Source organism: Doryrhamphus excisus, chromosome 3, assembly GCF_030265055.1.
Source record: "Doryrhamphus excisus isolate RoL2022-K1 chromosome 3, RoL_Dexc_1.0, whole genome shotgun sequence".
Taxonomy (NCBI): domain Eukaryota; kingdom Metazoa; phylum Chordata; class Actinopteri; order Syngnathiformes; family Syngnathidae; genus Doryrhamphus; species Doryrhamphus excisus.
Genome location: NC_080468.1, coordinates 8,894,232 through 8,916,076, shown reverse-complemented (window position 1 = coordinate 8,916,076; position 21,845 = coordinate 8,894,232). Strand labels below are relative to the sequence as shown.

At 41.2% G+C, this 21,845-nt stretch overlaps 1 protein-coding gene across 2 annotated transcripts in view; it reads left to right on the top strand.

The window, feature by feature from the left end:
• The first annotated feature begins 241 nt into the window (after positions 1-241).
• The window catches only part of LOC131125050 (leucine-rich repeat and immunoglobulin-like domain-containing nogo receptor-interacting protein 3), a 57,707-nt gene continuing 36,103 nt past the window's right edge, over positions 242-21,845 (top strand). Inside the window, exons 1-2 of one of the 2 annotated variants that reach the window (XM_058066184.1) lie at positions 242-756; positions 9,432-9,577. The gene's annotated coding sequence lies outside the window, so the exon portion shown is untranslated. The remainder of the gene's footprint in view (positions 757-9,431; positions 9,578-21,845) is intronic. The other variant, XM_058066183.1, reaches the window with a different exon arrangement.

Here is a 21,845-nt window from a genome sequence, read left to right as displayed (position 1 = left end):
AAAAATGTCTTTGGCTTCTGTTCTGTCTTTTCTCTAATCACTCTGTTTTTTTGCTCCCGGCTGGATGTTGGGAAGCTGTACTGAACCAGACACAAGACAACTCCGTCAATTGTGAGTCCAAACAGCCTGAGTACCAGATAGGCAGTGACTGAATGGAGAAAGGTGGTGGGGGGGGGGATAAAGCAAGCGAGAGAGAGAGAGAGAGAGAGAGAGAGAGAGGAAGGGAGAGTGCAAGAGATGAAAAGCATACTAAACAAGAGAGACGATCATACTGAAGCGAGCAGAGGCATGGGGATACTTCCCCGTTCTCCGTCTCCTCTGTGACAACCTCAGCTGAAGGAGGATCTGGAGGGCACCTTGACCCATGGACACACAGTCCTCCACGGAGAAGAAAATCTTGCATGTACCACCAACCCTTCCATCACCGTTTTTCTGAATGCCGGTGTTTTTGTCCCTGGAATTCCTTTTTTTCCAGACAAAATAACCAAGCAATAGTGAAAGGAGGTGTGTGTGTATATGCAACCCTTGCTGGAGGGAGGGACTGAAGAAGGAGGTGGAGAGGAGAAGAGGAGGTTTGAGTGGCAGGTACTGATGCCAGATTCCCAGAGTGAGACGGGGAGACACTGAAACGGGGAGACCGGAGAAGCACAGCACGTGCGGCGGCATTTTTGGTTAACCGAGAAGACGGAAAATACATTCGTATTCACTCACAGCTGGACAGATGAGGCGGCATCAGGCACCACCATTCAGTCCTGGGTAGGTTCACACACACATTCAAACCCACATTTACTTGCAGTTTTATTATTGTGGTTCTTTTTCATAGTAGTACTTCATATTGAGATGTGTGTGTATGTGTGTGCACTGATCTTTAAGGTTGACGGCTACCTATTCTGACAAGGCTACCTACTTTACCTTAGGTACTTGCAGAAGAAGACACAGGATTATGTGTGTATATATTTCAACACTCAAAAACTGAACATTGTAGTATGTAAATAAACCCACCGGTTGATGCCTGCTTTGACATAAAGCCACCGTCTCAAGATTATTCAGGACTACGTAACTTGTTCAACTGCAGCCGAAGGTCCTGTTAATGTATTATGGGACATGTATAGCTGTGCTTGTGAGTGTGGTAACTTGACATGCACGGCCATGTGTTGGGTCACGTTGTGGCTAAGAACAGGACAGCAGGTTAGCATGAGGGGTATAGCGTTTTTTCTTTTTTTCCTCATCAAATGCTTTTTTTTGCACCATTCCAATTTCAGCATAGACTGTCGTCTCTTCCTGATCTCTTCTTTCACTCTTCACGCCAAGCAATTACCTTAGCGCCTTTACTTCTTCTGCACCGCATTTATTCTTCCTCCATATACCCGGTTTTAAACATTAAATTGAAGAATCTGTGTTAATTGCATCGCCATTTCCCCCATATTGAACCTGACTGTCGACTCATATAGGGCAGGCACTTCATGTTTCATTGCATACTAAATCCTGTATGCAAATATGAAATAGCTGTGGGGGCACTTTGGCGCTGAATAAGCGGCGCCTGTAATCATATAATCAGCTCATTATTTCCTGTTCCTCGTTAACTTATTTGGGGTTGTAGCTTTATTTTTGTTGGAAGTTTTTTCCTTTTCATTGAAGTCAAACAACCAAAACAATCGACAGTGCAGGCTGGAAGACTTAGCTCCCACTCCCACAGTTCGTTTTCCATCTTGTTGGTGTAACTTTAACCTCAGTTTTTGGCTTTTTTGTGTACTTTCTTGTGTTTCACCTAAAACTATATTGTTGTGTAATATCGATTTCCCAAACAATTAATAATATTAATATTTCCGGGTGCCTGGAACAGATTAACTGGATTTACATTATTGCTAATCAAGAAATCTTATTTTGGGGTTGTGCTCAAAATACCTTGGAAGACGGATAGGATAGCCTTTGACACACAGAAAGGAGACAAGGAGACAAGGAGACAAGGAAAGGCATTTAGGCTCAAGGTACAGTAATTGAAAATAAAGTCCCGTCGTTTCCAAATGTTAATAGACAAATTTGGCTTACAAAAGAGCAACCTGTTTAGGTATCTACCATTTAGGGCAGGGGTGCTCACACTTTTGCAGCATGCGAGCTACTTTTAAAATGACCGAGTCAAAATGATCTACCCACTACAAAAATGCAAAACATCTATTTATTTTCAAATGTATTGAGGATTATTTGTACGTACAATGTATGTTGATGTACCTTACATAACCAAATGAGCCAATATTGCAAAACACACATAATTAACTATTAACATTTTTTGTAATTACCTGAGTTTACTTTGATGACTTGCACTGAATTGAACCAGCCAGGGATGCATAGTCCGGACAGTAGCTGCTGATAGCCAGGCTCACGCACACTTCCAAATGTTTATCAGTCATGGATAATATCCGTATCACAATATCCGTATAATATTCCATATCCGTATGGAAGTGATATGTTTTTTGCCTTTTTACTTGGTCCAGTTTTTGCCTTTTTACTTGGTCCAGCTCCTTCACTCATTTTAGTGACCATAAACTTTAGCGAGGGCTTTAAAATCTCGCAATTCGCCGACTAGCTTAGCACTTTGCATCGTTGTTTACGCATGAGCGGTGACCTAAAGGTCAAAATTCAGTTGTCATCTGATTGGTTGTCCTGTATGTCAATCAAGTAACGGGGATGGATGATAGGCTGACATCGTAAGTTCTGCTGCACTTAGAGACGTCGTTTGATTTGATTGGTCGCCCGAAGGGCAACATTCAGTTGTCATATATTTTTTTAATGTCACGCCGCGATCGACCAGCGATCGACCAGTACCACCTCCGCGATCGACCGGTAGCTCGCGATCGACTTAATGAGCACCCCTGATTTAGAGGTTACTACAACAGTTTTTGAGATATTATTTTACCACATCGATGACGTGTGTTACTTTATATGGGACATGTTGCAACAGATATATGTGCCCTGTGATTGGCTGGCGACCAGTCCAGGGTGTACCCCGCCTCTCACCCGAAGACAGCTGGGATAGGCTCCAGCATGCCGGCGACCCTTGTGAGGATAAGCGGTACAAAATGAAGGAATTAATGAATCATACTTTGTTGTAAAAGTATGATCACCTCTTGGTGAGTTCTGGTGTGTATATATAATACTTTTTTGCAGCAAAATGTATTCATTCATTCATTAGAGCATAAAAATATATTGAATACATTTGAGTTTGCAATCGCTAGTGACACACATGCCTCAATCCTTTTATGTATTTTACTGTTTTTTACTGATTAGCAAGACCAATGATGCTGCTCTTGCTGCATATCAAAAACATTACACAGGCTTTAGAAAATCATTGTGTATAATAAATGTTTCTGCAGCATTATATTATTGGTGACATGCAGAAAAACATAAACTCAACCAACTCAGCTTGCACACAAAGCTGAGAAGCTCACTTTAGGTATCTTCCATTTATTTTACTTAATGTATTTATTGTACAGTTCAATGGACAAATATTAATATTTCATTCATTCATTCATTTTCTACCGCTTTTTCCTCACAAGGGTTGCGGGGGTGCTGGAGCCTATCCCAGCTGTCTTTGGGGGGAGAGGCGGGGTACACCCTGGACTGGTGGTCAGCCAATCACAGGGCACATATAGACAAACAACCATTCACACTCACATTCATACCTATGGACAATTTGGAGTGGCTAATTAACCTGGCATGTTTTTGGAATGTGGGAGGAAACCGGAGACGGGGAGAACATGCAAACTCCAGGGTGGAATTGAACCCTGGTCTCCTAGCTGTGAGGTCTGCGCGCTAACCACTTGACCGCCGTGCCGCCATATTAATATTTCTTTTATGTTATTTTTCTTTATATTTTTGACAGCCTCCCTGACTGCAGTTTTATGGCTTATTATTAGTTGCTTCTTTCATGTCAATCCAACCACCGTGTTGTGTTGTATTTGACAGAAAAATACAAGCAGATATTTTGACACCCTTTTCACCCTTTTGTGTGGAAAAGAGAGTAAAAGAGTTAGCTTCCAAAAACAAATACACTGAAAGAGACACACAGCACCTGTATACTGTACATAACCTCACAGAAACACAGAATCATTGTCCTTTTTTGCTGCTGAGCCTGTCAAATCCTCATGTGAGCAGACAAGGATGAGGCTGGAGGTGTGCTTGTACTATCTCAAAGAAGACTGATAAGAGGGGCGAAGCGGCAAAGAGGGAATGCAACAGCAGTGTTGCCAATTAAATAAAAGGAGATTATCAAGTCAATTAGGAGACAAACACGGTTGATGATAGACCCACTGGACACTTCCGGTCCAGTTTGAAATCCAATCCTAGATCTGTATCAAAACTTGAAAGGTGTTTGATGGGTGTTTTTGTTTTTTTCTTGAGAATATGGACACTGAAGCTAACAAAAACCTTATGCTGAGTTATTATAAGTCTTTGGCATCGTGATAGTATGACTGCACAAACGCTTCTTTATCACACCCTCACAATACAGTTTCAATCAATCCAGAGCACTTGCTGTTCTTTTCCCACCACCTTCTTTTCTGGTTTTGAGTGTGCACGTTATCCACTGTGCTTCGACCCGCCGCTCAGTAGATTGCAAAACAAGGTTTTTGAGTCTGACACTTTCTGAACTGTTGGTGCTGTTGGACATCTTCCCATTTCCAAGGAAGTCAGTTTAATGTGCTTTTCATCTTCTGAACTGCATGGGTTTCCGCAGCCGCTTTTATTTTCCTGGTGTTGCAGAAATGACTGCAAAAGTCACACTGAAGGATATTGTTTTCATTGGCCCGTGTTTGTTTTTGTACTGTACTTTTGACAATTAACACGACTTTATTCAAATAAAGAATAGGTCACCTTTGAAAGATATTTTCATTCAGGTTTGATGGAAATCCACGCACTGATGTAAAAGAGCTGATGCTTGTATTGACTTTGAGATTAGCTCACACTGGGCCATTTGTACATTTGTATTTGGCTAAAACACTAAAGTCATCGCACAGCAACTGAACACTTAAAAGGTGTACTTAAGAAATATACAAACAAAATATATATATATATATTAACATTCCGCCATAATGCATTCCAAGCAAAGTCAAAGCAGTTATTGTTGCCTGCCAGGGAGCTGCAATGATGTCAGCCTCCCTCTGGGTTCTGGGCTCCTTCCTATGGTGGACAGATGCAGCATTGCAAAGCCATCCATCCATCCGAATAAGACAATAATCCACCAAGTCAATGAAATTGCAGTAATTCCTCAGAATAGAAGGACAAGCAAACAGTTTGGAGCATGAATTCTCAGTGTGAATTTGCGCAGGCCAGCAGGGACCGGGAGAGGGAATCATGTTCAAGTCCAGCACTGTATAAATGGCCTGGTGTGAGAAATCTTTGTTGTTCATGCCCAGTGACTTCAGCACAGCGGTCCACATCCCACTATGATCCAAGTACATATTCTATTTGTGGCTTTTTCAGGAAAGTGGAGATCCTGAGTGCAGAAAGATGCATCTTTAGGAAGGAAGGGTTTCTACTTAAGGAGCATGATGGACTGTGTAGTGAGTCTATTTGATTGGCGAGGTGACAGAGGATGAGAAGACATGCTTAGGGAGCTTTTGATCCCCAAATGTGTGTGCATGTCCATGTGGACAATGTTTGACCTTGAGTGATGCGCCAAGGAGCTTGTGATTGGCCTGTGTGGAAGATTGCTGCTATTAGATTGCTGCATGCTGATGGAGGTGCACACATGAACAAGGGCAAAGACACACACAAGGGCAACACACACATACACACACACACACACACACAGGCTATACATGCATACACAATGAGCCCCAGGAGAATTTACTGCACAAAGCTTACTTGCATCAGCGGTCCCTATAACTAAATTGTATTTAATTATCTTCTTTTCAGTATCATTTAGCACAACATTTCAACTAAGTCAGTGAGTTAAATTAACTCTAAAGTGCATGGACACTCCTCTGGAAAGGTTTTTTTGGGTCTTATTGTGACCTCTTCGTCTTCTCCTGTTTCTTTCAGCTTTTTTTTTTGTAATTTCCCTTTCCTACAATAGCCTATTCTTCACACACTGGAGTTGTGTGGCCTTTGCCCTTTTCACTTGGCTTACTTTTAATTTACTTTCCGCACAGCGTTTTCTCAGATGTGACCCCATGCCTTCAGAATCTTTTCAGCCAGTCTGACTGTTCGCTTATACTCTCCCTTGTGGATGCTTGGGCTTTACCAGAAAGTTTTATGGTCACTTGGTATTGTGTGTCTCGGACTTTATAATGAATAAGCATTTAGAATTGCTTATAATTCAGGCTGCATCTTAAAACACTCAAATTCTTAAATGATTGGTGCTTTATTTTAAATTTACAATCTTGACGCGTTTGAGTGTCCTGTGTATTTCTGAGTGTTAGAGGAATTAAGTTTTTTTTTTCATTTATAAACATTGATAAAGAAGATAGGGAACACTATTAAATTCAAGAAATAATTCGTAAAGTGTCAATGGGATTATAATTTAAGCAAAGGTACCTTAGTTGACACATGTTGCAGAAGGGAGTGGTTTAACTGAGACACATAACACACAGTGAGCCGGACCAGTGTGTGTAATGAAAAATGTATTCAGTATGTATTCAAAATGTATGTTTCGGTTCTCTTGTGACCTTTTGGAATAAATGAATGACAAAAACAGAGGTTCCACTCAATTTGTACAAAAGCTGATTTTTTTTTTATGGCCATCTGTCCTCACAAAGTTTTTGTCATGAACCTTTGGAAAGCATTTCCAAAACTCATTTTGTGTAGCTTTTTGCAAACTGTACTTTGTTCAATGATGTTATTGTCCTAAGTGTGCTATTTTCGTGCTATAGAAGAGGTGTACATGCATTGTGTTGGAGTGACGTGCACTTTGGGGAGACATCTCCATGATGACATTTTTTTTTTTAATGAATGATAACATAAAGGCTGCACGGTGGACACACAGCTAGGAGACCCGGGTTCGATTCCAAATCCATGGATGCTAGGTTAATTGACGACTCCAAATTGTCCATAGGTATGAATATGAGTGTGAATGGTTGTTTGTCTATATGTGCCCTGTGATTGGCTGGCGACGAGTCCGGGGTGTACCCTTGTGAGGATAAGCGGTATAGAAAATGGATGGATGGAATAATAACATAAAATAAAAATATGTATCAATTGAACTGTATTATAAATGTATTTCTGTATGATTCCAATTGTTTTTAACATCCTCTTAGGTAAAAAGCAGTTAATTTGTAAGACCTGCTGACCATGTGAGTTGGAACATGGTGCCTGACAGTTTTTATTTGTCACCAATAATACCTTGTTGCAGAAACATTTATTATAGGCCATGACTTTCTACAGCCTGTGTAATGTCTTAAAATCAATTTTAAAAATACTTGTCATACACAGGGGCTGCACGGCGGTCGTGTGGTTAGCGTGCAGACCTCAAAGACCCGGGTTCAATTCCACCCTCAGCCATCTCTGTGAGGAGTTTGCATGTTCTCCCTGTGCAAGCGTGTTTCCAAAAACATGCTAGGTTAATTGGTGACGCCAAATTGTCCATAGGTATGAATGTGAGTGTGAATGGTTGTTTGTCTATATGTGCCCTGTGATTGGCAGGCGACTGTGATGGAGTTGCCAATCCTCCCTCACTAATCAGATGTATGCCCCACCTACACACTGTCATGTTTCCTGTATGTACTATATAGCTGGCTTTTGTTATTTACACATACATTCTGGTTAGTACTTTAATTATATATTTAAGTTGTTTAATTGCCACTTTAGTTGGTTAGTTTTTCATTTAGAAGTCATTGGTTTTGTTCCTAATTTCTCATTAGTTTCTCCTTTCTTTGAGGTGGTTGGTCAGGGCACAAGCATGGAGGCATGCCCATATGAGTGCAGGCCAGAGGCATATGATCACCTTGATTGGACTCTCCCAAGTGTCACCTGGAGGAGGGGGAGGGGGGGGGGGTTAACTGGGTAGTTTCTGGTTTAATCTAGTGCTTAAAATGTATACAGAAATTGGAACTTAAGTGTGGTAATATTGAAAGGCTTTTGTAACCTAAAGGAAGGGTGTTGAAATTGTAAATATGGTACCTTTTAGATAAATTTCCTCACCCTCTCATTGGGGAATTATGGTTGGCCCTTCATGGGTAAAAGGGGCTGGGTGGATTGTTGGGGAGGAGGCCTGTTGTGTGTGCTGGGGGGGGGGTGATACTGTTGGACTGTCTGGTGAAATAAACTTGAAGAGCTCTCAAGCTCATGGTTTGGTGTGCATTTCAGAGGCTATGACCAGTCCAGGGTGTACCCCGCCTCTCGCCCGAAGACATCTGGGATAGGCTCCAGCACCCCCGCGACCCTCGTGAGGATAAGCGGTAGAAAATGAATGAATGTCATACACTGAGGCCCTGTCCACATGTATAGGGGGATATCTCATAAAACAAAGTTCTTTTGCCTATCATCTACACATGGACGCAAAAATATGGTTATGTGTTTGGGTGTGTATGTAAATAACCAGACTTATACATTTCCAACATGCTCAAATATACCAGAAAATTGGTAAACAAACCTTCTTGCTCACTTTAGATGAGTACAGCATTGCACACATCAATTATTAATTCATCATTTTACAAATAAGTACATTCCAAAATTCACAATGCTTTAAATGCATAGTTTTGCCTCAGTCATGGACACTTTGTACCAGCCAGTATACTGACCTTCAAGCTGACCTTTAAATGGTGTTGTTATATTGCGAGCCCTGGTGTCTACTACCTAGGATTTTCATTCCAATCATTCCAGGTAATTTCACACATATTGTATGACTGATCCATTCAGGAATGGTAAAAACATAAATTGGAATGATTAATTAGATGCATGCTGTTTAGAGATCACCAAGAGCCTGTTCCACATGTAGACCTCAGCCTCCGCCTGCTGCGAGTGGAGCAGGGAATTGGTGCATTCTTTGATGTGATGCGAGACTGCACTGTCTGCGAGCTTTTGATGAATAAACGGAGCAAGATGAGATGCAACCATAGCGTGGTAATTGCATTGATTGCCAGGAGTTACAACAGCAACCTGTCATTTGTAGATTCACTGTGCTTCTCTGTTGTGTTGTGGGAGTGTTGATGTTTTCATCATCATATCATTTAGAGGTTGGACGATTCGGCTCAGCGCCCATCGTCCCACAAGAATCGTCAATTTTAAAAGATTAAAAGCAAAAACTTGATTAAAAGCAAACTTGAACTATGAAAAAAAAAACATTTTTACTAATTACACTGCATTACTTCTTCTCACTCAGGAGAAACTATGAACAGTTAGCGTCACCATAGCAACTCCTCACGGAAATATGCTCAATCAAAGGATTTTGATGTGTTAATGTCCAATTAAAATCCAGCATATTGTCTTGTTTTCAGAATATGTGTAAAGGCGCCGTCACACTTCAAGCTCTTTTCACACCAATCTCCTGTTCCACGCTGCAATGCTCTCGGTCGTCATCACTTCATAATACGAGGCAGTTACTGCAACCTTCCAGACTTCCATCTGGAACGATCAGCACCAGGTTATCTATTGTTTACAGTTATACCTCAGGTTCCATTACTAATCCGTTCCAAAGGGGGTGGTATATTTGTTTATTGTTTATTGAATAATTGGCCATTTATACAGTTGGAGCATTTAGATGAACTTGTATGAGACCCAGCAAGAGTTTTCTGATATGAAGTAATCCCCATTTTTAATTTTTGTGAGCTTTTTAGAGCTCCAATCAAAAAGAGGACCATTCATTCATTCATTTTCTACCGCTTTTTCCTCACGAGGGTCGCGGGGGTGCTGGAGCCTATCCCAGCTGTCTTTTGGGCAAGAGGTGGGGTACAGCCAATCACAGGGCACATATAGACAAACAACCATTCACACTCACATTCATACCTATGGACAATTTGGAGTCGCCAATTAACCTAGCATGTTTTTGGAATGTGGGAGGAAACCGGAGTACCCGGAGAAAACCCACGCATGCACGGGGAGAACATGCAAACTCCACACAGAGATGGCCGAGGGTGGAATTGAACCCTGGTCTCCTAGCTGTGAGGTCTGCATGCTAACCACTAGACCGCCGTGCCGCCCCAAAAAAGAGGACCAATTATGCTAATTTTTCTGCCCTTTGTATTGAGTTTTGAATTCATAGAGCAGTGACACGTGACAACCAGCACACAAAGCTTTCTAGTTCTTCCAGAATCTGCACCTATTCAGCTGTATTTCTTTGGATTTTGTGGTTCCCGCGGAAACGGTCTGTTTTCATGTATTCCACCCACACTCGCGAGTGCTTAAAAGGACTTCTGGTTTGTGGCTTTCCTATACGAGCCATTGCTAGCAGAGGAGCATAGCTTATCCGGCTTACAACGACGCCCATATAAGGAAGTCACAAAACACTTTTTCATACCAAGCATTTTGAGCCATCCCGAACTTCTTTCACGGCTCACTTCCAAATGCGCTTACCTCATTATGTGAAACTTTGGCATCGTTTAACATGAGAATACAACATTCTAAATAATTTATGGGTCAGAAAAGTGGAAAAGCATAATAGGTCCTCCTGCTTTTGTATACAGTTGTTGCTCACTGCAAATTGGGGGGTGCGAAGACTCTGCAACTACACTTCTTTGTTGTTTTTTGAACCCTTTTCTTTTGTAATGAACTATCTTAATCAAAATATTTGTTGAAATCCATATGTGGCTGATTTCCACATGCATTTTACTCAAATACATTCTCAAATACATACATGTATTTGAGAATACGACAAGAACAACCTGCTGTGACATCACGTGTTAATAACTGGCGGGAGGAATTATCATCTTGATGATCAACATGTACAAAAACGTTACTTATGCTGGAGTTATAGGGAAATGTATTGTGCTATATTTGAACTGTGCAACCAATTGAAGACCTGATTACAGAACGTATGCACGTGTATGTGTTTGTGTGTCTATTTAATTAATCTAATGCCATCTGTGCACCTGAACCTTACGGCAGCGGGGTGGGGTATTATTCATTAACTCTAACCACATGACTTCTGGCCAAGAGCGATAAAGTAGTCTGTCTACCACACAGGGTCAATCAGTCACACTTCCATGCTTTGCTATTCTCCTCCGTGGCACTTTGAAGTGGGACTCCCAGTAGATGAACAGCTTTGGGATCCATAAGGACTCTTTTAATGAATGCGCTTTTGTTATTGATTCCTCCTCTGATCCCTCACTTTGTTCACCCGCAAGACAAAAAAAAAAAAAAAGAAATTCTGTTTTCCTGCAATGCCTCATCAGAAGACTGTGATGGAGTACTCAGATCCTGCAGATGGGATTTTAATGATCCAAGTATTATTTTCTTTTTTAGCACTGCCCACTGCTCCCTCCTGAAATCAACAGTGAACATGACTGAACAATGTGTTTGTATTTAACATCATCAGAATATAAAGAACCTTTTTATGATGCTACTATTTTTTCCTTCAACGTGGATGGCCAGATTTTCTGTAATGTCCTGTAGCACAGGCGTCCTATTCTACGCACACACACTTTGCTCTGAGGGAGCGCAGATTCAGACATTATTTCTGCCTCGCTGCTGCACAAACAGGCTTGCAGAAGCCCGGGGACTGTTCACCATCGGATTGCCCTCACACACACACACACACACACACACACACACACACAATTACACAGGCACACATGTGTCACCCTCCCTGCAGATCTGGAACCATGTGGAGGTCCCTTAGGAAGGCAAGCACATATGTGTTGCTTTGTCCTTTCTATGTGTCAAATATAATAAAGAAGCCAATTGTTGAGTCACAGGCTAAACGCGCTCGCTACCTGCTTGAGATTACACGGCGCTGAAAGGTTAGCCGCCTCTTTTCAAATGCAATCCTTCTGTTCTTGGCTCCCGCTTTCAGTTCTAAAAGTGTCTTGAATCATGTACTCCACCGCGTTTTGACCTCTTGTTTGTCTCCGCTTTTAAATCAGATGGAGACTTCTTGTCCTGTATAACAAATCAGTTTGGTTTTGCCTGCAAGGCAAAAACAGAGGGCATAGACCGCGTTTAAATCTTGACAAAGACAACCCCCCCCCCCAAAAAACGCATTTATTAAAAACAAAAAAATTAAAAAAACTTTGCCTTGGTTCCAATTTTCTACAAGAAAAGCTCTGATAAAACATTCCACTGTTAATATCTTACTTTTTATTTTTCTACCCAAAATAAGATGAAAAATACATAAACAAATCAAGAATAAATAAAATCAATCAATCAGTAATAAATAAATAAATATAATAATAATAATAAAACGACAAATAATAAAAACTTAAGAAACCACATATAGTTGGTGGGTAGACAAATTATTTTTTTCAGATTAAAATGAACAAAGCATTATTAGAGCCCTGTAGACATGACAAAACACGACTATAGTCACATTTATACTCTTTTTATTTACAACGTATTGCGCAACTGCAGGGTCTTGAGACACATGCTAACTCGCAAACTAGAGAGCTAGCGACCTAAACGGTAGCCTTCAAGTTATTTCCTTTAAACTTAAATAGCCAAAAACTTACCACTTCCACACGGATAGGGAGGATAACTATTATTTAACCTTTAACATGAACATTAATCAAACGTAATTTTTGCATGCAAAAACAGAGGGCATAGACCGCGTTCAAATCTTGACAAAGATGGAATGAAAGTGAGTGAGCCTGGAGTTGTTCATTAGCTTGTGTTCTTTGCCCCCCCCCCCCCCCCCCCCCCGCCCCCAGCTGACTCAGTTTGACCCAGTTTGTTAAAGTCACTGCCATTTATTTCAAGAGGACTGACGCAATTTGACGGTTGTATCTCCTCTATAATCGATTGGATGCCATTTATTTTGCAAACTACTCACATCCTCTAGTCGTACTCAACTTTGGTTTCTGTGACAACCAATCAGCTCCACACCGCGCTAATCCGCCTGTGCCGACATGATGTGAGTGGATTTCCACGGAGAAGCTACTTTAATGTATTTATCTTGGGAACCTTCCTCTCTCGTGCTCCTGCCTCATCTCCAGTCTTCTCTACGACTGAGAACTCCCAACCTGACCTGAGCCCTCGGTACCCTGCCTCCGCTATCATTCTTCCCTCCGTTTCAACATTGATTCATGAATTTATTATGTGAATCAAAATAGAGCAATGACTCTCTGTCCCCTCGCCTGCATGTCATTGGTCCAGAATGAATAATTCAGACCCCCGTGGTAGAAAATTAGGCTTCGGAGGAAATGGAATTATTTTGGAGACACTCTAGTCGGGCTATTTTCAACTTGCTGCCTTTTCTACACAGTACTCACCCTTTTTTTTAGATGGTTTCTCCTCGCAGTTCACTCGCTATCACAATAGGACACAACCGATTCTTCATCGTCTTTGTCCTTGGGAAGGACTGCATACAAAGCAGATGGGAGAAGATTGAAGGCGGCTTCCATCCGTTGCTTGCTTTTCTCTATCTCTATATTTGGGATATGTATGTTTTTTATCTATGTGTGTGTGTGTGTGTGTGTGAGCGCACATCTTCTCAGCGTGTTTTTCTTTAAAGGCTCATGCTTCTCCCAGTACAAGTCCCCAAGGTTGTCATGGTGATTACAGATGCTGTTTTGCAGATTTCTACTGAATAGCTTTGAGCACAGAACATGCAGAAGACAATTTTCAACAGCTTGTTCTACCTGACCTAACCATCCATTTCTCAGTCTGTAATTCAGTGTTTGACGGCTTATATTGTGGATCCACTGAGGATGAACACCAGGAGGCTGTTTTCTGTTCATATTCCCCATAACAAATAATAGAAACATAATTCATTTCACTGTGAAACGTTACAATACTGTTGGGGTAATGTTATAATTGTCATCTAAAGGCTGTAAAGCAGAGGTCTCAAACTCAATTTACTTGGGGGCCACTGGAGCTAGGGTCTGGGTGAGACTGGGTCGCATCAGGTTTTCAAAAAAAAAAAAAAAACACATTTATTAAAAACTAAAAAATTTAAAAAACTTTGCCTTGGTTCCAATTTTCTACAAGAAAATCTTTGATAAAACATTCCACTGTTCTCAAATATCTTACTTTTTATTTTTCTACACAAAATAAGATGAAAAATAAATAAACAAATCAAGAATAAAGAAAATCAATCAATCAGTAATAAATAAATATAATAATAATAATAAAACGGCAAATAATAAAAACTTAAGAAACCACATATAGTTGGTGGGTAAACAATTTTTTTTTCAGATTAAAATGAACAAAGCATTATTAGAGCCCTGTAGACATGACAAAACACGACTATAGTCACATTTATACTTTTTTATTTACAACATATTGGGCAACTGCAGGGTCTTGAGACACATGCTAACTCGCAAACTAGAGAGCTAGCGACCTAAACGGTAGCCTAGTTATTTCCTTTAAACTTAAATAGCCAAAAACTTACCACTTCCACACGGATAGGGAGGATAACTATTAACAGTTATTTAACCTTTAACATGAACATTAATCAAATGTAATAATTTTTTCTGGGTACATGATACCATACAGCATCCATATCAAACTTGCGCGGGCCGCACTAACATTAAACTTTCATATCAAGGCGGGGGCCTCAAACTAGTGTCCTGCGGGCCACATTTGGCCCGCGGGCCGCGTGTTTGAGACCCCTGCTGTAAAGGTTAGCCAAGAAGTTGTTGATGCCTTCAGGGTCTGTATTCTTGTTTGACTGTTATATATAAGTAATATATGAGTAATATAGTAATATACGTATATAGTATATTACTTCTTGAGTTTTTTGTCTAAGCTTGCCTTTTTCCCAAGTTCTCCTTGTGTTTTTTTTCTATTAGTTTCAGCACCATTGCACCCCTCTGAGTCCCCCCCCCCCCCCCCCCCCTCCAGACCTTTTAACCTGATTTTCCAGCAGGTCCTTGTAAACATTATGAGCTACTACATTGGCTCTACTGTGCATACTGGGTGCCACCCCCAAACAAGCCGTGATGCATCCGGTGTCGTGTGCATATGCAGTGTTCTCATGCACAACACCACACACACACACACACACATAGATGCACACTCGGATGATTATTCCAGGCCTCCTGAGGCATCATTGAAACTTTTCAGCCATGACCTCGCTAAGAGGGAGAGAGAAAGTATTAGCGGGAACGCAAACGCGGGACGGTGAGAGTCCTTGAATTTTAACCGAATGTTCCCCTGGGAGAACTTCCATCATTGCAGTGTGTCTTCAGTGGCAGAGCCCCATGGATTCCTCTCTCAGTTCAAGGACCCTGCTGTTCAAATATACTCCCAGGGAAGCTCCCCTCACCCCCGTGTCTACTTTTTAGGGGGGAAATCATTTTTGAAAAATCAGTGGCAAAGTATTACTCTGATTCAAGTTTGAGTGCTTTACAGTGACATTGGTGCAGTCGGATCCAATTCCGAGCGGATGCTCAACCAGGGGATAAATCTTACTGTCTGTTATCTTTTCTGTAGTCAGGGCTGCAGCTACATTGTCCTCTGTGACAAAATGTGTTTAAAGTTGGGCTATAGCTAATATTGAACTTTTTTTTTAGTTTGAAGCTCAGCGCCTGAAGTCTTGTGTGCATCTGTGTAAACTCCCTCGTAGCGAATCAGCATACAGTGGTGTGAAAATGTTTGCCCCCTTATTTTTTGCATGTTTGTCACACTTAAAATGTTGTATTTTCATGTTAAACAATGCCAAAGTTTCAGAAAATGAAGTTTACGCATTTGGAAGTGAGCCCTCGAAAGAAGTTTAGGATGTCTCCCAATGCTCGGTTTTAGATGGATTCCTAACACTGGCAATTTGTGATGTCACAGATTGCCGGGCTTCCTTATATGGGCTTGTGCTATAGGCCAGATATGCTCCTCTGTTTACGATGTTAGTGCTGTCTCCCGGGAAGTGTTTCCTCAGGTGTAGGGGAAAGCTACATTGGTTTCCAATTCCTGGCTAGGAAAACATCAGGCACAAGTTGTTGAAGTTCCTGATTCCCTACCAGCAAAATAAATACATTTTAATCTGTCAACGGCATTTGAACATGGGCCAGTATGCAGCTGGACTAGCCGACAAACTTGCTGAAGCCTGACGCCTTTCCAACGTTTTTTGGTTGTTTATTTTGTGTAAGTCATGGAGCAAAAGCGCTTGTCTGTGTAGCATTATAAAGTGTGCATACAGGGAGCAGGGTTGCTATAACTCAGATAAAGTTGGGTTCGGCAGCTATCGGTACAACACCAGAAGTCCTTCTGAAGACTTAAGACGATTCTTAATGTTCTTTTTGTTCAGCAGTGGTTTTCGTTTTGGAACCTTTGCCATGCAGACCATTTTGCCCGTTGTCTTTCTTATGGTAGAGTCACTGATTAAGGCTAGTGAGGCCTGCAGTTCTTTGGATGTTGTTGTGGGGTCTTTTGTGACCTCTTGGATGACTCGTCGCTGTTCTCTTGGGGTGAGAGGAAGAATTGGTGAGAGGAATGAATTATTCATTCATTCATTTTCAACTGCTTATCCTCATGAGAGACACGGGGGTGCGGTGTTCGGGCGAGAGGCGGGGTACACCATAAACCTAGCATGTTTTTGGAATGTGGGAGGAAACCGGAGTACCCGGAGAAAACCCACACATGCACGGGGAGAACATGCAAACGCCACACAGAAATGCCCGAGGCTGGAAGTCGGGTCTCCTAGCTATGTGGCCTGCGCTATAACCACTCCTCCACCGTGCAGCCTAGGAATGAATTAATGTGAATTAATAAAAACAACATGAAAATATTTATTGGTTCCTTGCGAGTAGTGTTTTGATGGATTGTCTGATACTGTGTATGTGTGCTTAATGTTGTGACTGGCACATCTAAACCCGATGAAAGTGTAACTAGGATTCTAATATGCTTCTATATGGCTCGGAGTTTGTGGACATGGATTAGCTAATCGGGTCCGTCACCGCACTGCTCCACTTTATAGCTGCGATAACATCACCAGGCCGCTGTCAGTCACAAATGCAACCCTCCCAATACCAGGAAAACCGTTTATCACCCTGAGCTCTCGCCACGCTGTCTCCCGCTATAGCTCATCCTTCATTTAATCTCTCCATCCTGCCCATTTTCTACCCCCCCATTATACATCCTCGCTCCTGCAGCATCTCTTATTTGCTCAACTGCTTTTCTGACCTTTACAGAAACTTCCTCCCCGGAGATCCCTCACCCGCCTCCTCCTCCTACTCTTTCTCAGTGTTCTTGCTCTGCTGTGTTTACATTCACACTCATATACTCTGTTTGTCTCAGGATGTGTGTTTGTGTGTCCTCCTGTGGGATCTTTGGTGAGAAGAGGATGCAGGAAGATCGGTCTTCTCCACATGAAGGACCACATTATTACATGGTGGTGATGGTGTTGTACAAGCAAGTCTCTCCCAGTGCTGATAACACCAAGCTGAAGCCTTTGTTTCCTCGGTACAAAAGGATTCATCCCCCTTCCTCCACATCCGCTGCTATCTTTTTATTCCACATCTCTCCTTGTCACCCTCCATTTCTCTTCACGTCATCATCCAGCCATTTTTTTTTCTTTTTTTGCCTTTACCTCTGGTTGTCTGTCTTTCCTTTCTCGTCATCCTGCCCCTTCATACCCACATCTGAAGCGGTTAGCGACAGCTCCCATTGGTCGTGCCACTAGAATGAGAGAAACAGGCAGCCAATAAGCATCCGGGCTAACAGGGTCACCATTATCCATGAAGGAGTGCAATTACTCTGCCTTTGACATCCTTGCCATGTATGCGGAGCTCATGCTTGCACCAATACCTGCACCTACATGCCACATTTCCTGGGTACACACATCATCTCTTTTCACATATGCTTTATTCATGACAGCTTGGCTGTGCATTTGTGCATGTGTATGGTTTGCATTCATTTTCAGGGAAATATTTTAGATTGCATACTTGTTTTATGGATTTATGTCAAAGCCATATGAACATACCCATTAAAAAATTGCTGCAATGTGAATTTGGAACCATGCTGCTTTTCAAAGACTTGCAGCGAAGAAAAGCTGTCATGCTGCTTCCCTCCCCTTCCCATCTCCCTCCACATTTTCTCCATACTGTTTACTCGGGATCACATCTACATTTCCACTGAAGGCACTACGCAAATCATGTACACAAGGGGTCTCAAACTCAATTTACCTGGGGGCCACTGGAGCTAGGGTCTGGGCAAGGCTGGGCCGCATCAGGTTTTCCAAAAAAAAACAAAACGTTTATTACGTTATAACATTTATTAAAAACAGAAAAAATTTTCAGTGCTTTGGTTCCGATTTTCTACAAGAAAAGCTCTGATAAAACATTCCACTGTTCTCAAATATCTTACTTTTTATTTTTCTGCACAAAATAAGATGAAAAATAAATAAACAAATCAAGAATCAAGAAAATCAATCAATCAGTAATAAATAAATATAATAGTAATAATAATAATAAAACGGCAAATAATAAAAACTTAAGAAACCACATATAGTTGGTGGGTAGACAAATTATTTTTTTCAGATTAAAATGAACAAAGCATTATTAGAGCCCTGTAGACATGACAAAACACGACTATAGTCACATTTGTACTCTTTTTATTTACAACATATTGCGCAACTGCAGGGTCTTGAGACACATGCTAACTCGCAAACTAGAGAGCTGGCGACCTAAACGGTAGCCTTCAAGTTATTTCCTTTAAACTTAAATAGCCAAAAACGTACCACTTCCACACGGATAGGGAGGATAACTATTAACAGTTATTTAACCTTTAACATGAACATTAATCAAACGTAATAATTTTTTCTGGGTACATGATACCATACAGCATCCATATCAAACTTGCGCGGGCCGCACTAACATTAAACTTTCATATCAAGGCGGGGGCCTCAATTTAGTGTCCTGCGGGCCACATTTGGCCCGCGGGCCGCGTGTTTGAGACCCCTGATGTACACGTTCCTCCTTTCTCATGAGGACTGTTAGGACACTCATCTTCTAGCGCCGTGTGCAATACATGGAAGATCACCTCAGTTGGAGTCTTGAGTTTTGCTGCAAGGTTCAGACAGTGTTATCGAGCAACAGCAGGATTCCGAGGTCCCTCCTGTGGCAGCCGAATGAGGGTCAGGCTTAATTTGCATCATTAACTGTGGAATTGCTCTGACCTTCGTCCATCATTAGTGACTCGTTCCCTCCTGTTCCATCCATCACACTCTCTATTTTCCATGAGCTGAGAGAAGAATATCACCATCACACATATTGTTGTTATATTACGCATACGTATACACACACACTGCTGCACTCATTTTTCATTCACAGTGGCATGGCTTTCACATACCTAATGAGCGAAGATATTGCATTAATTTATTTTGGCTCTGATTCTACGGGGCTGTAAAAATACACACATACACTCCCACACACTCAAACACACACACACAAGGTCAGAATGGGGCTGTTGCCTTTCAGGTGAAATGTCTGCTGGGAAAAGTTTTCTTTGCAACGCCTGCTCGGCTATCACCGCAATCTGTGACTGAACGTGATTTCACTTCCCAATCAGCAGCCTCTGGGATGGCCGCTCCGTTTTGTTATCAGGACCCTCATTAGCCTTCAGACAGGAAGTGACCTCTCTTTATAACCTGTCTTAACCCTCGGAAAAATAACTAGCATGACAAATGTGTTGTATCTTTTTGTTGCTCTCAAGACAGCTCATCTATCATCCTGCCCAACAAGATTAAACGCTGTGTTTATTATTTATTACAATGATGTACTCAAGGTACAAAAAAATGCCACTGCTGTTTTTTTTTCGTTAATTCATTTTTAATGAATAATAAGTTTCATGAGAAAACACATCTCATTAATCAATATGGAGAGGTGTTCGTAACTATTAGTAAGTATTTATACAACAATTGGTGCAATGTAATTACAATAATTCAACCGCTACCGCTAGTTATTTTTGATGAACCGCCACCTTACATAATTGAAAATAAGGAATTTGCCGTAATACGGTCTTGCGTAAAACGGGATAGCATACACAAACCGGTCAGAATTTAGTCGATGCACACACGATGTTATTGTGTGATCCACAATGTCGATGCGAATGGTGCTATTAATTTGCAACTAAAACTGTGAATGTGAGTGTGATGATTGGGTTTTGTGGCTACTGAACGCCTCCTACAGGTTCTAAGTAGAATTTGTGAGAATATGGATGACATTTCGGCTACTATGAGCTACATTCATTGCTACACGGTATTTCGAAAATCGTACCCTCACTCTATTGATGTTTTTCAAAATGTAATTAATTAATTAATGATCGCTATATCATGGTTCAGTATGGTCGATTATTTGTAAAAAAAAAAAAAAAAAAAAGGATAATTAAACAAATTGTACATATTCCTGGCCTAAGTTACATGGCTACATTAACAGAAATACAATAACAGAAAATGTGACTTGTTGTGTTAGCAATGTCTGGCAAGTAACGTGTAACATCAGCAGGTTAGATTTGACTGTTAGCTGAGTGCTCGCAGCAGGTTTGCAGTGTAGAGAGTGGCCGACAGCAGCTCCTGTGTGAAAGTTCATTCCATGTGTTCTTTGTTTGTTTACAAAAAAAGCCATTGTGCATCGTGAGTCTCTCCTTAACCAAAAACAGCGACTGCAGAGTAGTATTCTGTCAGTAATGTTACAGTAATGTTACAGTAATGTCAGTAATGAGACTATAACACTGTTAATACTGACGTGTGAGTCGTGTAATGGTGTAATTGTGACTAATAGGGGTGTTAATCCACATAATAATGTTAAAAATCCCATTTAAAAAGTCATGAACTGGTTTTCTACGCTCTAACTACAAAAATATTCCATGTATTAATATTAAGTTAGCATGTAGGCCACACAGTCAGGAGATCATGAAGACCTGGAGATGCATGCTAGGTTAATTGTCCATAGGTATGAATGTGAGTGTGAATGGTTGTTTGTCTATATGTGCCCTGTGATTGGCTGGCGACCAGTCCAGGGTGTACCCCGCCTCTCCGGAAAACAGCTGGGATAGGCTCCAGCATACTGCTACCCAAGTGAAGATAAGCAGTAAGATACTTCACTTATCACGGTCAGGTTTAGAAATAAATAACCGTGATAAACGAGGGATGACGGAACATAATTAACAAGCTATTTCTATCCACACCAGTAATAAAAAGGCTGATGGTATCTCAAGGGCGAGACTAATTTTGTGCATCACTCCAAATGATTGGTGCTTGCTCGGTCACTTTTGATTAAATATCAGACTTTAAATAAAGTTAATCTTCAATATGTCATTAACTCCTTCACTCCCACTTCACTAAATAGCGCAATAATCTCTACACTTGTTTCCGAATTGTTAACAATTGCCACACTGAATCCTTGTCCTCAATACACCTGTCCTGTAAACGGACCTTAATTTCTTTGCAAATGCTGGCACAATTTGAACAGCTTTGTGTGGCTTCAGTCGCGCATGTAGCAGATTTAAAAGTCTTGGCCATGCCGACCAGCTGGCATGTTGCCATACTTCTGATCTATGTAATGGGCTTTTCATCATTTCTTTACTTTACTGTATCACACAGGCTGGAACTCATGCCATGTAAACACATCACAACTCATTCTTGTTGTTGTGGATAACAGCCCCGCCCTTCACGTGCATTGACAAAGCTGTTAAAATAGGTTATAATCTATGTTCATCTGATTGTTTTTCTGTGATTATGACTTATGGCTCATTGAGGCTTGGCAGTCCATTTAAAAAGCTCAAGTGAGGCGTCTACGACATAGGTAAATATATGTGCAACTGATCTA